This window comes from Microcaecilia unicolor, chromosome 2, assembly GCF_901765095.1.
Source record: "Microcaecilia unicolor chromosome 2, aMicUni1.1, whole genome shotgun sequence".
NCBI lineage: Eukaryota > Metazoa > Chordata > Amphibia > Gymnophiona > Siphonopidae > Microcaecilia > Microcaecilia unicolor.
The window spans coordinates 307,485,739-307,497,775 of NC_044032.1; the positions used below are offsets into that span (position 1 = coordinate 307,485,739).

At 41.6% G+C, this 12,037-nt stretch overlaps 1 long non-coding RNA gene across 1 annotated transcript; it reads right to left on the reverse strand.

Moving 5' to 3' along the window:
* Positions 1–5,922: 5,922 nt before the first annotated feature.
* LOC115462432 lies at positions 5,923–9,600 on the reverse strand. The gene is made up of 3 exons (XR_003940844.1): positions 9,569–9,600; positions 7,127–7,129; positions 5,923–6,012 (listed from the first exon to the last, which is right to left on the reverse strand). It is a non-coding gene; the product is annotated as an uncharacterized LOC115462432 (long non-coding RNA).
* Between the last annotated feature and the right edge of the window lie 2,437 nt (positions 9,601–12,037).

Here is a 12,037-nt window from a genome sequence, read left to right on the forward strand (position 1 = left end):
GAGACAAGAGTGGAGAAGTACTGGGGAGCGGCAGAGTGGATGCACTTATAGGTCAATAGGAGAAACATTTTAATATTAGGTTAATATCCTTAATACCTTAGCAAGTTTTAAATTATTGGAAAACTCAAAAATACTAAGATGAAGTCAGCAGTCCAGCAGCGAGAAGGGTGCTATTCAGTCTTTTGCATTGAGTGTTATATGTATGATTATCTCCCATTTGGTGAGTGGTTATATGTGTGTGCCCAATGCAAAGAGCTCCTAGCTCTCATAGAATGGGTCCGTTTTCTTGAGACTAGAGTAGCAAACTTGGTTGAGCTGAGGGAGACAGAGGTGTACATAGAGGAGACCTACAGGGATGTTGTAGAGAAGTTCCATCTCCAGGCTGGCAGCTCCTGTGCTGCCTTGGAGAAGGAAGGTCTCCTATAAGGAGAGCATCACCCTGGTGAAGTAGGAAGTACTCCTATAACCAGAACCTGCCCACTAGGGGATGTACTATGATGAACTTCTGTCCAGGACGGAAGGGTTAGGACAGCTGTTGTAGTTGGTGATTCAATCATTAGGCATATAGATAGCTGGGTGGCTGGTAGATGTGAGGATCACCTGGTGACTTGCCTGCATGGTGAGAAGGTGGCAGATCTCACGTGTCACCTAGACAGGATCTTAGATAGTGCTGGGGAGGAGCTGGCTGTCTTGGTACACATGGGTACCAATGACATAGGAAAATATGGGACGGAGGTTCTGGAAGCCAAATTTAGTCTCTTAGGTAGAAAGCTGAAGCCCAGATCCTCCAGGGTTGCATTTTCAAAGATACTTCCTGTTCAATGTGCAGGACTCAAGAGGCTGGCAGAGTTCCGAAGTCTCAATGAGTGGTTGAGATGACGGTGCATGGATGATGGATTTAGATTTGTTAGGAACTGGGTGAAATTTTGGGAAAGGGGGAGAGCTATTCTGAAAGGATGGGCTCCACCTTAACTGGGATGGACTCAGGCTGCTGATGCTAACTTTTAAAAAGGAGATAGAGTAGCTTTTTAACCCATTAGTGCCCAGGAGCGCATGGTTTTGTGTGGAGTATCCTTGCAGGATACTATTGAAACAGGAGATTTAGAGAATCCAAGCAGAGAGGTTTCCACAATGCTGAAGGTAATCTAGGTGTGCTTAATTAGAGAGCAGGATAAAGGATGCACATTATCCCCTTCAACTTCTAAGCAGCTTGCAGATCAAAGGAAAAAACATAATTTGAATTGCCTGTAAACAAATACTAGAAGCCTAAAAAATAAGATAGGAGAGTTAGAATATATAGCACTAAATAATGAGGTAGATATAATAATAGGCATCTCAGAGACTTGGTTGAAAGAGGACAATCAATGGGGACACTGTGTTAACAGGGTACAAATTGTATTACAATGATAGAGAGGATCAAATTTGGGGGGGGGGGAGGGGGTTGCACTATATGTTAAAGAGGGAATTGAGTCAAATAAAATAAATATATCACATGTCACAGTCACAGATAGTACCATGGAATCATTATAGATAGAAATTCCATGTGTGAAGGGAAGGAGTATTCTTGTAGGGCTGTACTACTGTCTGCCAGGACAGAACAAACATACAGATGAAGATATGTTTACAGAAATTAGGAAAGCTGGTAAATTGGGCATGCTATAATAATGGGTGATTTCAATTACCCCAATATTGATTGGATAGATGTTATATCAGGGAGTGCCAGGGAGATATAATTTCTAGATGTAATAAATGACTGCTTCTTGGAGCAGCTGGTCTAGCAAACGATGAGAGTGGTAGCCATTTTGTATCTGGTCCGTAGTGGCGTGGAGGGCATGGTGCGAGAGGTGGCAGTTTTGAATCCCCTGGGAAACAGTGGTCATAACATCATCATGTTTGAGCTACTATCTGGGATGAAGCAACAAAGGAAATCTACTGTAGCTGCATTTAATTTTTGAAAGGCTCACTATAATAATATAAGGAAAATGGTTAAAAAGAAACTAAAAGGATTGGCTGCAAAGGTTAGGACACTAACCAGCTTATAATCGAACGAGAATAACGCCCAAGTTCCGACCTAAATCGGGAGATGGGCGTTCTTCTCACAAAAACAAATAAAGCGGTATAATCGAAAGCCGAACTTTGGACGCTTTCAACTGCACTCCGTCGCGGATGCGGACAAAGTTGACGGGGGCGTATCGAAGGCGTGTCGAAGGCGGAACTGGGGCGTGGTTATCGGGCGAACAGAGATGGGCGCCCTTCGCCGATAATGGAACAGTTTTGAGCTAGAATTTAGGACACTTTTCCTGGACCCTGTTTTTTGACGAATAAGGCCCCCAAAAGTGCCCTAAATTACCAGATGACCCCCAGAGGGAGTCGGGGATGACCTCCCCTGACTCCCCCAGTGGTCACTAACCCCCTCCCACCACAACAAATGATGTTTCACAACTTTTTACTTTCACCCTCAAATGTCATACCCTCCTCCCAAGCAGCAGTATGCAGGTCCCTGGAGCAGTTGTTAGGGGGTGCAGTGGACGTCAGGCAGGTGGACCCAGGCCCATCCCCCCCCCTACCTGTTACAATTGTGCTGCTTAATGCTACTAGTCGTCCAACCCCCCCAAACCCACTGTACCCACATGTAGGTGCCCCCCTTCACCTCTTAGGGCTATAGTAATGATGTAGACTTGTGGGCAGTGGGTTTTGAGGGGGATTTGGGGGGCTCAACACCCAAGGGAAGGGTGCTATGCACCTGGGAGCTCTTTTACCTTTTATTTGGTTTTTGTAAAAGTGCCCCCTAGGGTGCCCGGTTGGTGTCCTGGCATGTGAGGGGGACCAGTGCACTATGAATCCTGGCCCCTCCCACGAACAAATGCCTTGGATTTATTCGTTTTTGAGCTGGGCGATTTCATATTCCATTATCGCTGAAAAGCAAAAACGCCCAGCTCACACCTTGACGAATAAAACATGGGCGTCTTTTTCTTTTAAAAAATACGATCCGCCCCGCCCCTTCACGGACCCGTTCTCGGAGATAAACGCCCATGGAGATAGGCGTTTCTGTTCCATTATGCCCCTCTAAATCAGGCATGAATGTTATTCAAAAATACCATCTTGGAAACCCAGTCCAGATGCATTCCACATTTTTGTAGAGTTGGAAAGAACAGAAAATATCAGCCAGAATGGTTAAAAAGTGAAGTAAAAGAGGCCATTACAGCCAAAAGATTGTCCTTCAAAGAATAGAAAAAGGTCCCAAATGAAGAAAATAAGAAGCAAGTCAGATGCAAAACATTAATAAAAAGAAGGCTAAAAGAGAATATGAAGAGAAACTTTCCACAGAGGCTAAAACTCACAGTAAAAACTTTTTCAGGTACATCAGAAGCAGAAAGCCTGTGAGGGAATCTGTGGGATCGTTAGATCACAAAGGAACAAAAAGTACTCTCAGGGAGGACAAGGCCATTGCAAAGAAACTGAATGAATTCTTTGCTTCTATCTTTACAAAAGAAGATGTAAGAACAGTGTTGTAATAAGCAGTTTGAATGTTGTTGGCTGATATTTGGGCGTCATGCCTCTGACTCAATAAAGATATTTTCAAAAAAAAAAAAAAAAAAAGAAGATGTAAGAGATCTGCCTGTACCAGAAATGGTTTTCGAGGGGGACAATGCACAGGAACTGAAAGAAATCTCGGTGAACCTGGAAGATGTACTGAGCCAAATTGACAAATTGAAGAGTAGTAAATCAACTGGACCCTTGGCATACATCCAAGGGTACTCAAAGAGCTCAAGTATAAAATTGCTGATCTGCTGTTAGTATTATATAAAAACCACAAAAAGGGCGGAAGATGAACCAAAACAGACCAGAGAAGGACCATAGGGAGTAAGAGCACCAGAAACATTTTATTGGGACCCTACACGGTCCGTGTTTCGGCCAACAGGCCTTCCTGTTGTGTGGAAGCAGGAGAAGGAGAGAGTGCAGTACTGCCAGTATTTTGCTTTTCGTTTCATGAGTATCTCGGAGGTGCATCTGTAAACGTCAGATTCAGGACCCCTGAGAAAGGCCTGTTGCCCGAAACACGGGTCCCAATAAAATTTTTCTGGTGCTCTTACTCCCTATGATCCTTCTCTGGTCTGTTTTGGTTCATCGTCCGCCCTTTTTGTGGTTTTCATTTTACTTTTACGGGAGATTTGGACCTTCTTTTTGTTGGTTTGTTAGTATTATATAACCTGTGATTAAAATCGTCTGTAGTACCTGAAAATTGGAGGGTGACCAATGTGACATCGATTTTTTAAAAGGGTTCTATGGGTGATCCAGGAAATTATATACCGGTATGCCTGACGTTAGTGCCGGGCAAAAAAGTGGAAACTATTATAAAGAACACTTAGACAAGCATGGTTTAATGGGACAGAGTCAGCATGGGTTCAGCCAAGGGAAGTCTTGCCTCGCCAATTTGCTTAGTTTCTTTCAAGGTGTGAATAAACGTAGATAAAGGTATGCCGGTTGATGTAGTGTGTCTAGATTTTCAGAAAGCTTCTGATAAAGTTCCTCATGAGAGACTCCTGTGAAAATTAAAGAGTCATAGGATAGGGGGCAAAGTTCTTATGTGGATAAGGAATTGGTTATTGGACAGAAAACAGAGGGTAGGGTGGTGGGGAGTGGCCTAGTGGTTAGGGTGGTGGATTTTGGTCCTGGGGAACTGGGTTCAATTCCCACTGCAGGCACAGGCAGCTCCTTGTGACTCTGGGCAAATCACTTAACCCGCCATTGCCCCAGGTACAAATAAGTACCTGTATATAATATGCAAGCCACATTGAACCTGCTATGAGTGGGAAAGCACAGGGTACAAATGTAACAAAAAATAACAAAAAAAAAAGTAATTTCTCTCAATGGAGGAGGGTGGAGTGGACTGCCATGGGGATCCTACTGGGACCAGTACTATTTAACATATTTATAAATAATATAGAAATTGGAACAACGAGTGAAGTGATCAAATTTGCAGATGATACAAAAACTTGTTCAAACCTTTTTTAAAGCCAGGTACGCTAACCACTGTTAGTTCATCCTCCGGCAAAAAGTTACAGAGCTTAACTATTTGTTGAGTGAAAATATATTTCCTCCTATTTATTTTTAAAGTATTTACAAGTAACTTCCTTGAGTATCCCCTGGTCTTTGTACTTTTGGAACAAGTAAAAAAGTTGATTTACTTCTACTCGTTCTAAACCTCTCAGGATTTTGTAGACCTTAATCATATCTCCCCTCATCTGTCTCTTTTCCAAGCTGAAGAGACCTAACCTCTTTAGCCTTTCCTCATCTGAGAGGCATTCCATCCCCTTTATTATTTTGGCTGCTCTTCTATGAACGTTTTCTAATTCCGCTATATCTTTTTTGAGATGTGGTGACCAGAACTGAATGTAATTCTATAAGTACATAAGTATTTGCATACTGGGACAGACCGAAAGTCCATCAACCCCAGCATCCTGTTTCCATAGTGGCCAATCCAGGTATCCCAGAACAGTACAATGCATTTTATGCTGCTTATCCTAGAAATAAGCAGTGGGTTTTGCCCAAGTTCACTTTAATAATTGCTTATGGACTTTTCTTTTATGAAGCTAGTCAAACCTTTTTTAAATCCCGCTAAGATAACTGCTTTTACCACATTCTCTAGCAACAAATTCCAGAGTTTAATTATGTAGAGTGAAGAAATATTTTCTCCAATTTGTTTTAAATTTATTACTTTGTATCTTTATTGTGTGCCCTCTAGTTCTAGAATATTTGGAAAGAGTAAACAAGCGATTCATATCTATCCGTTCCATTCCACTCATTATTTTATAAACCTCTATCGTATCTCCCCTTAGCCATCTTTTCTCCAAGCTGAATAGCCTTAGCCACTTTAACCTTTCCTCATAGGGAAGTCATCCCATCCCCTTTATCATTTTTGTCCCCCTTTTCTGTACCTTTTCTAATTCCACTATATCTTTTTTTAGATGCAGTGACCAGAATTGCACACATATATTCGAGATGCAGTCACTCCATGGATTGACTCAAAGGCATTATAATGTCCTCATTTTTATTTTCCATTCCTTTCCTAATAATACCTAACATTCTATTTGCTTTTGTAGCTGCCACCGTACATTGAGTAGAAGGTTTCAATGTATCATCAATGATCAGTTTCCTTGTCTGTGACTCCTAACGTGGTACCTTGCATTATGTAGCTATAATTTGGGTTCCTCTTTCCCACATGCATAACTTTGCACTTGCTCACATTAAACGTCATCTGCCTTTAGACGCCCAGTCTCATAAGGTCCTCTTGCAATTTTTCACAATCCTCTTGCGATTTAACTACTTTGAATAACTTTGTGTTATTCACTGAGCAGAAGGTTTCAACGTATCATCAACGACGACACCTAGATCCCTTTCTTGGTCGGTGACTCCTAACGTGGAACCTTGCATGACGTAGCTGTAATTCGAGTTCCTCTTTCTCACATGCATCACTTTGCACTTGCTCACATTGAATGTCATCTGCCATTTAGAAGCCCAGTCTTCCAGTCTCTTAAAGTGTTCTTGTAATTTTCACAATCCTACCGCAATTTAACTACTTTGAATAACTTTGTGTCATCAGCAAATTTAATTACCTCACTAGTTACCCCCATCTCTAGATAATTTATAAATATGTTAAAAAAACAGCGGTCCCAACACAGACCCCTGGGGAACCCCACTAACTACCCTTCTCCAGCTTCATGAGGTACTATGTCAAATGCCATTTGAAAATCCAGATACACAATATTGACAGCTCATCTTTATCAACATGTTTGTTCACCCCTTTAAAAAAATGTTATAGATTGGTGAGGCAAGATTTCCCTTCACTAAATCCATGTTGGCTTTGTCTCATTAATCCATGCTTTTGAATATGTTCTGTAATCTTGTTCTTTTAATAATCTCTACCATTTTGCCCAGCACGACGTAAGACTCACCGGTCTATAATTTCCCGGATCTCCTCTGGAACCTTTTTTAATAATCGGCATTACATTGGCCACCCTCCAATCTTCTGGTACCACACTCGATTTTAAGGATAAATTACATATTACTAACAATAGTTCCGCAAGTTCATTTTTCAGTTCTATCAGTACTCTGGGATGAATACCATCTGGCCCAGGAGATTTGCTATTTTTGAATTTGTCATATTGCCCCTTTACATCCTCTAGATCTATAGAGATTTCATTCAGTTTCTCCGACTCATCAGCTTTGAATACCATTTCTGGCACCGGTATCTCTCCCAAATCCTCCTCAGTGAAGACCGAAGTAAAGAATTCAATTAATCTATCCACTATGGCTTTTTCTTCCTTGATCGCCCCTTTTACCCCTCAGTTATCTAGCTGTCCAACCAATTCTTTTGTCGGCTTCCTGCTTTTAATATACCTAAAAAAAATTTACTATGTGTTTTTGACTCCATCGCAATCTTTTTTTCAAAGTCCCTCTTTGCCTTCCTTATCAGCACTTTACATTTGACTTGACATTCCTTATGCTGTTTCTTATTATTTTCAGTCAGTTCCTTCTTCCATTTTCCGAAGGATTTTCTTTTAGCTCTAATAGATTCCTTCACCTCACTTTTTAACCATGCCGGCTGTCATTTGATCTTCCATCCTCCTTTTTTAATACACAAAATATATTTGGCCTACCAGGATGGTATTTTTGAACAGCATCCATGCCTGATGTAAATTTTTGACCCTCAAAGCCGGTACTCTAATTTTTTTTTCACAGTTCTTCTCATTTTATCATAGTCTCCTTTTTGAAAGTTAAACGCTAATGTGTTGCATTTCCTGTGTATACTTACTTCAAAGCTAATATCAAATTTGATCACATTATGATCACTGTTATCAAGCGGCCCCAGCACCCTTACCTCCCGCACCAAATCATGCGCTCCACTAAGGGCCAGGTCTAGAATTTTTCCTTCTCTCATCGACTCCTGTACCAGCTGCTCCATAAAGCAGTTCTTGATTTCGTCAAGGAATTTTACCTCCCTAGCATGCCCCGATGTTACATTTACCCAGTCAATATCAGGGTAATTGAAATCATCCTTTATTATCTTGTTGCCCAGTTTGTTTGCGTCCCCAATTTCCTTTAACATTTCTACATATGTCTGTTCATCCTGGCCAGGTGGACGGTAGTACACTCTTATTACTATCCTTTCCACCTTTACACATGGAATTTCAATCCATAGGGATTCCAAGAAGTGTTTTTTTTCCTGCAGAATTTTCAATCTATTTGATTCAAGGCTCTCCTTACATACAATGGTACCCCTCCACCAATTCGATCTACCCTATCACTACGATATAATTTGTATCCTGTTATAACAGTGTCCCACTGGTTATCCTCCTTCTACCAGGTCTAAGAGATTCCTATTACATCTATTTTTTCATTTAGTGCAATATATTCTAACTCTCTTATCTTATTTCTTAGGCTTCTGGCATTCGCATATAGACATTTCAAACTACGTTTGTTGTTCCTATTTACATCATGCTCAGTGCTTGACAGTATTAATTTGCAATCTTTTATCTGAATTTTATTTTTATTTAAAGGACACCTGATCTACTACGGTCTCTTTTGCAACCTCACTATAGGGATACCCTATCTTCCCTGTTTTGGTGATATCTTTGAAAGATACCTTATCCCGAACCATGTGCTTTTGAGCGACTGTTGGCCTTCCCCCAGTTTCTAGTTTAAAAGCTGTTCTATCTCCCTTTTAAACACTGATGCCAGCAGCCTGGTCCCACCCTGGTTAAGGTGGAGCCCATCCTTTCGGAATAGGCTCCCCCTTCCCCAGAATGTTGCCCAGTTCCTAACAAATCTAAAAACCCTCCTCCCTGCACCATCATCTCATCCATGCAGTGAGACTCCGGAGCTCTGCCTATCTCTTGGGCCCTTCTTTATGACCTGCTAAGAGAGAGCAGATACATAAGTACATAAGTACATAAGTAGTGCCATACTGGGAAAGACCAAAGGTCCATCTAGCCCAGCATCCTGTCACCGACAGTGGCCAATCCAGGTCAAGGGCACCTGGCACGCTCCCCAAACGTAAAAACATTCCAGACAAGTTATACCTAAAAATGCGGAATTTTTCCAAGTCCATTTAATAGCGGTCTATGGACTTGTCCTTTAGGAATCTATCTAACCCCTTTTTAAACTCCGTCAAGCTAACCGCCCGTACCACGTTCTCCGGCAACGAATTCCAGAGTCTAATTACACGTTGGGTGAAGAAAAATTTTCTCCGATTCGTTTTAAATTTACCACACTGTAGCTTCAACTCATGCCCTCTAGTCCTAGTATTTTTGGATAGCGTGAACAGTCGCTTCACATCCACCCGATCCATTCCACTCATTATTTTATACACTTCTATCATATCTCCCCTCAGCAGTCTCTTCTCCAAGCTGAAAAGCCCTAGCCTTCTCAGCCTCTCTTCATAGGAAAGTCGTCCCATCCCCACTATCATTTTCGTCGCCCTTCGCTGTACCTTTTCCAATTCTACTATATCTTTTTTGAGATACGGAGACCAGTACTGAACACAATACTCCAGGTGCGGTCGCACCATGGAGCGATACAACGGCATTATAACATCCGCACACCTGGACTCCATACCCTTCCTAATAACACCCAACATTCTATTCGCTTTCCTAGCCGCAGCAGCACACTGAGCAGAAGGTTTCAGCGTATCATCGACGACGACACCCAGATCCCTTTCTTGATCCGTAACTCCTAACGCGGAACCTTGCAAGACGTAGCTATAATTCGGGTTCCTCTTACCCACATGCATCACTTTGCACTTGTCAACATTGAACTTCATCTGCCACTTGCACGCCCATTCTCCCAGTCTCGCAAGGTCCTCCTGTAATCGTTCACATTCCTCCTGCGACTTGACGACCCTGAATAATTTTGTGTCATCGGCGAATTTAATTACCTCACTAGTTATTCCCATCTCTAGGTCATTTATAAATACATTAAAAAGCAACGGACCCAGCACAGACCCCTGCGGGACCCCACTAACTACCCTCCCCCACTGAGAATACTGGCCACGCAATCCTACTCTCTGCTTCCTATCTTTCAACCAGTTCTTAATCCATAATAATACCCTACCTCCGATTCCATGACTCTGCAATTTCTTCAGGAGTCTTTCGTGCGGCACTTTGTCAAACGCCTTCTGAAAATCCAGATATACAATATCAACCGGCTCCCCATTGTCCACATGTTTGCTTACCCCCTCAAAAAAATGCATTAGATTGGTGAGGCAAGACTTCCCTTCACTAAATCCGTGCTGACTTTGTCTCATCAGTCCATGTTTTTGTATATGCTCTGCAATTTTATTCTTAATAATAGCCTCCACCATCTTGCCCGGCACCGACGTCAGACTCACCGGTCTATAATTTCCCGGATCTCCTCTGGAACCCTTCTTAAAAATCGGAGTAACATTGGCTACTGTATAATTATACTACAGCAAGAGGCCCTCACTGGATGCCCACCGGAAGGGTGGAAGGCCAGATTTTAGGACTCAGGCTGTAAAAATACCAGCTAGGTTTAAAAATCTATGACTGGCTGAGCAAGGACTTGCATTTCCTGTAAGTTAATATGTGTCCCCGCTTGGGATCCATCCACTGGAATAGTGGTGGGTCAATTTACATACCTTAAACAGCCTAAACTGCTAAAAAGTACTGAAATGATTTAATATTTGAGAATCTGCAAAAAGCAGGTCTGAACAATGAATCCTGGCACAAATTGGTACAATTTTTAATTCAAATATAGCACCTGTAATGAAAGATCAGATGAATAAAATGGAGCTTATTAGTTTTGGTATACAATGATACAGAGGTAATACAGAGTTCATGAGAAGGTATGAAAAGTATGAAAAGTATTGCAGCCGGAAGATGTGAAACTGTTATCTCAACGCTTCCCAAAACATGTTGATAATTAGCAGTAGCTGAGAACGGAAGGAGGTGGGCACATCAGATAGCAGATCGCATGGGAAAGTATGATCTCAGAAAGTGAGAAAGATTAGGAGCAAGGTTTCTCACCATTCACTTCTATGGAGAGGATAGAGTATAAAAGATGGCAGATTTTGGCTTAGTTTGAGAGTCTTCTCCAAAGCCTCTGTCAGACGGCGAAGCCCTGTGCGGCTGAAACCAGAATCTGATGTCTGTATTTGTATCAACTTGAAGACCTGTGTTTGGGTAAGAAATAAAATGTATCTATCTATCTAAACCTATCTCTGTCTTTATTTTTATTGATTCTATCTTCTCTTTACCTTACATTTAGCCTACAAGGTAGATCATATACAAGTGACACTCAGTCTTTGCAGAAACTTAGACAGATGTTTAATAAGATTTATGTGGGAACATAAATGGCCCAGAGTATATCTAGATCCAGAAAACAAACAGAAAGCAGTAATTATGGGAATTAGTTTTCAATTACGGCTCCTAATGCCACCCCAGAATAGACCTTGTGATTGGGTGACAATGGAGGTCAGAGAAACTATACAGAATCTGTTATATGAAATAAGTACCTTTAGTCCCCCGTATGACAGAGTCAGAAAGAGGTCTATAAGAAGAGGTAATTGAAAACAGTGGTGAGCCCCGAACGCTGACAGTACTCGCTATCCTTCTTTATCTTCTTTTGAACGCAAGAGGGGATACTTAATTTTGTGCGTTCAAAGGTTCTATGTTTTCTTTCTCTTATCTTTCCCTGCTGTTATTCCTTCATTTTGTTCCTCTTCCTTTTTCTCCTTCTCCCTATCACGGACACTGCCCACTTTAGGGGTATTGGGCACTATTGTTCTGTCCAATTTTCTTGTTCTTACCCCTGTCTTTTATCTACTTTTCTATTTTTCTGTCTCCTTTCTTTGATTTGCGTGATGTGCGCAAGAGTGTGCTTGTTGTGTGAATGAAGCATAACAACGAATCCAGGCGACTGCGATTTGGGTTTTGCTGTAAGTTTATTTCAATGTTCAAAATCTTTGGATTGGTCTTTATGCTAGCAATTCTCGCTTAACAATCCTTAGAGATTGCGC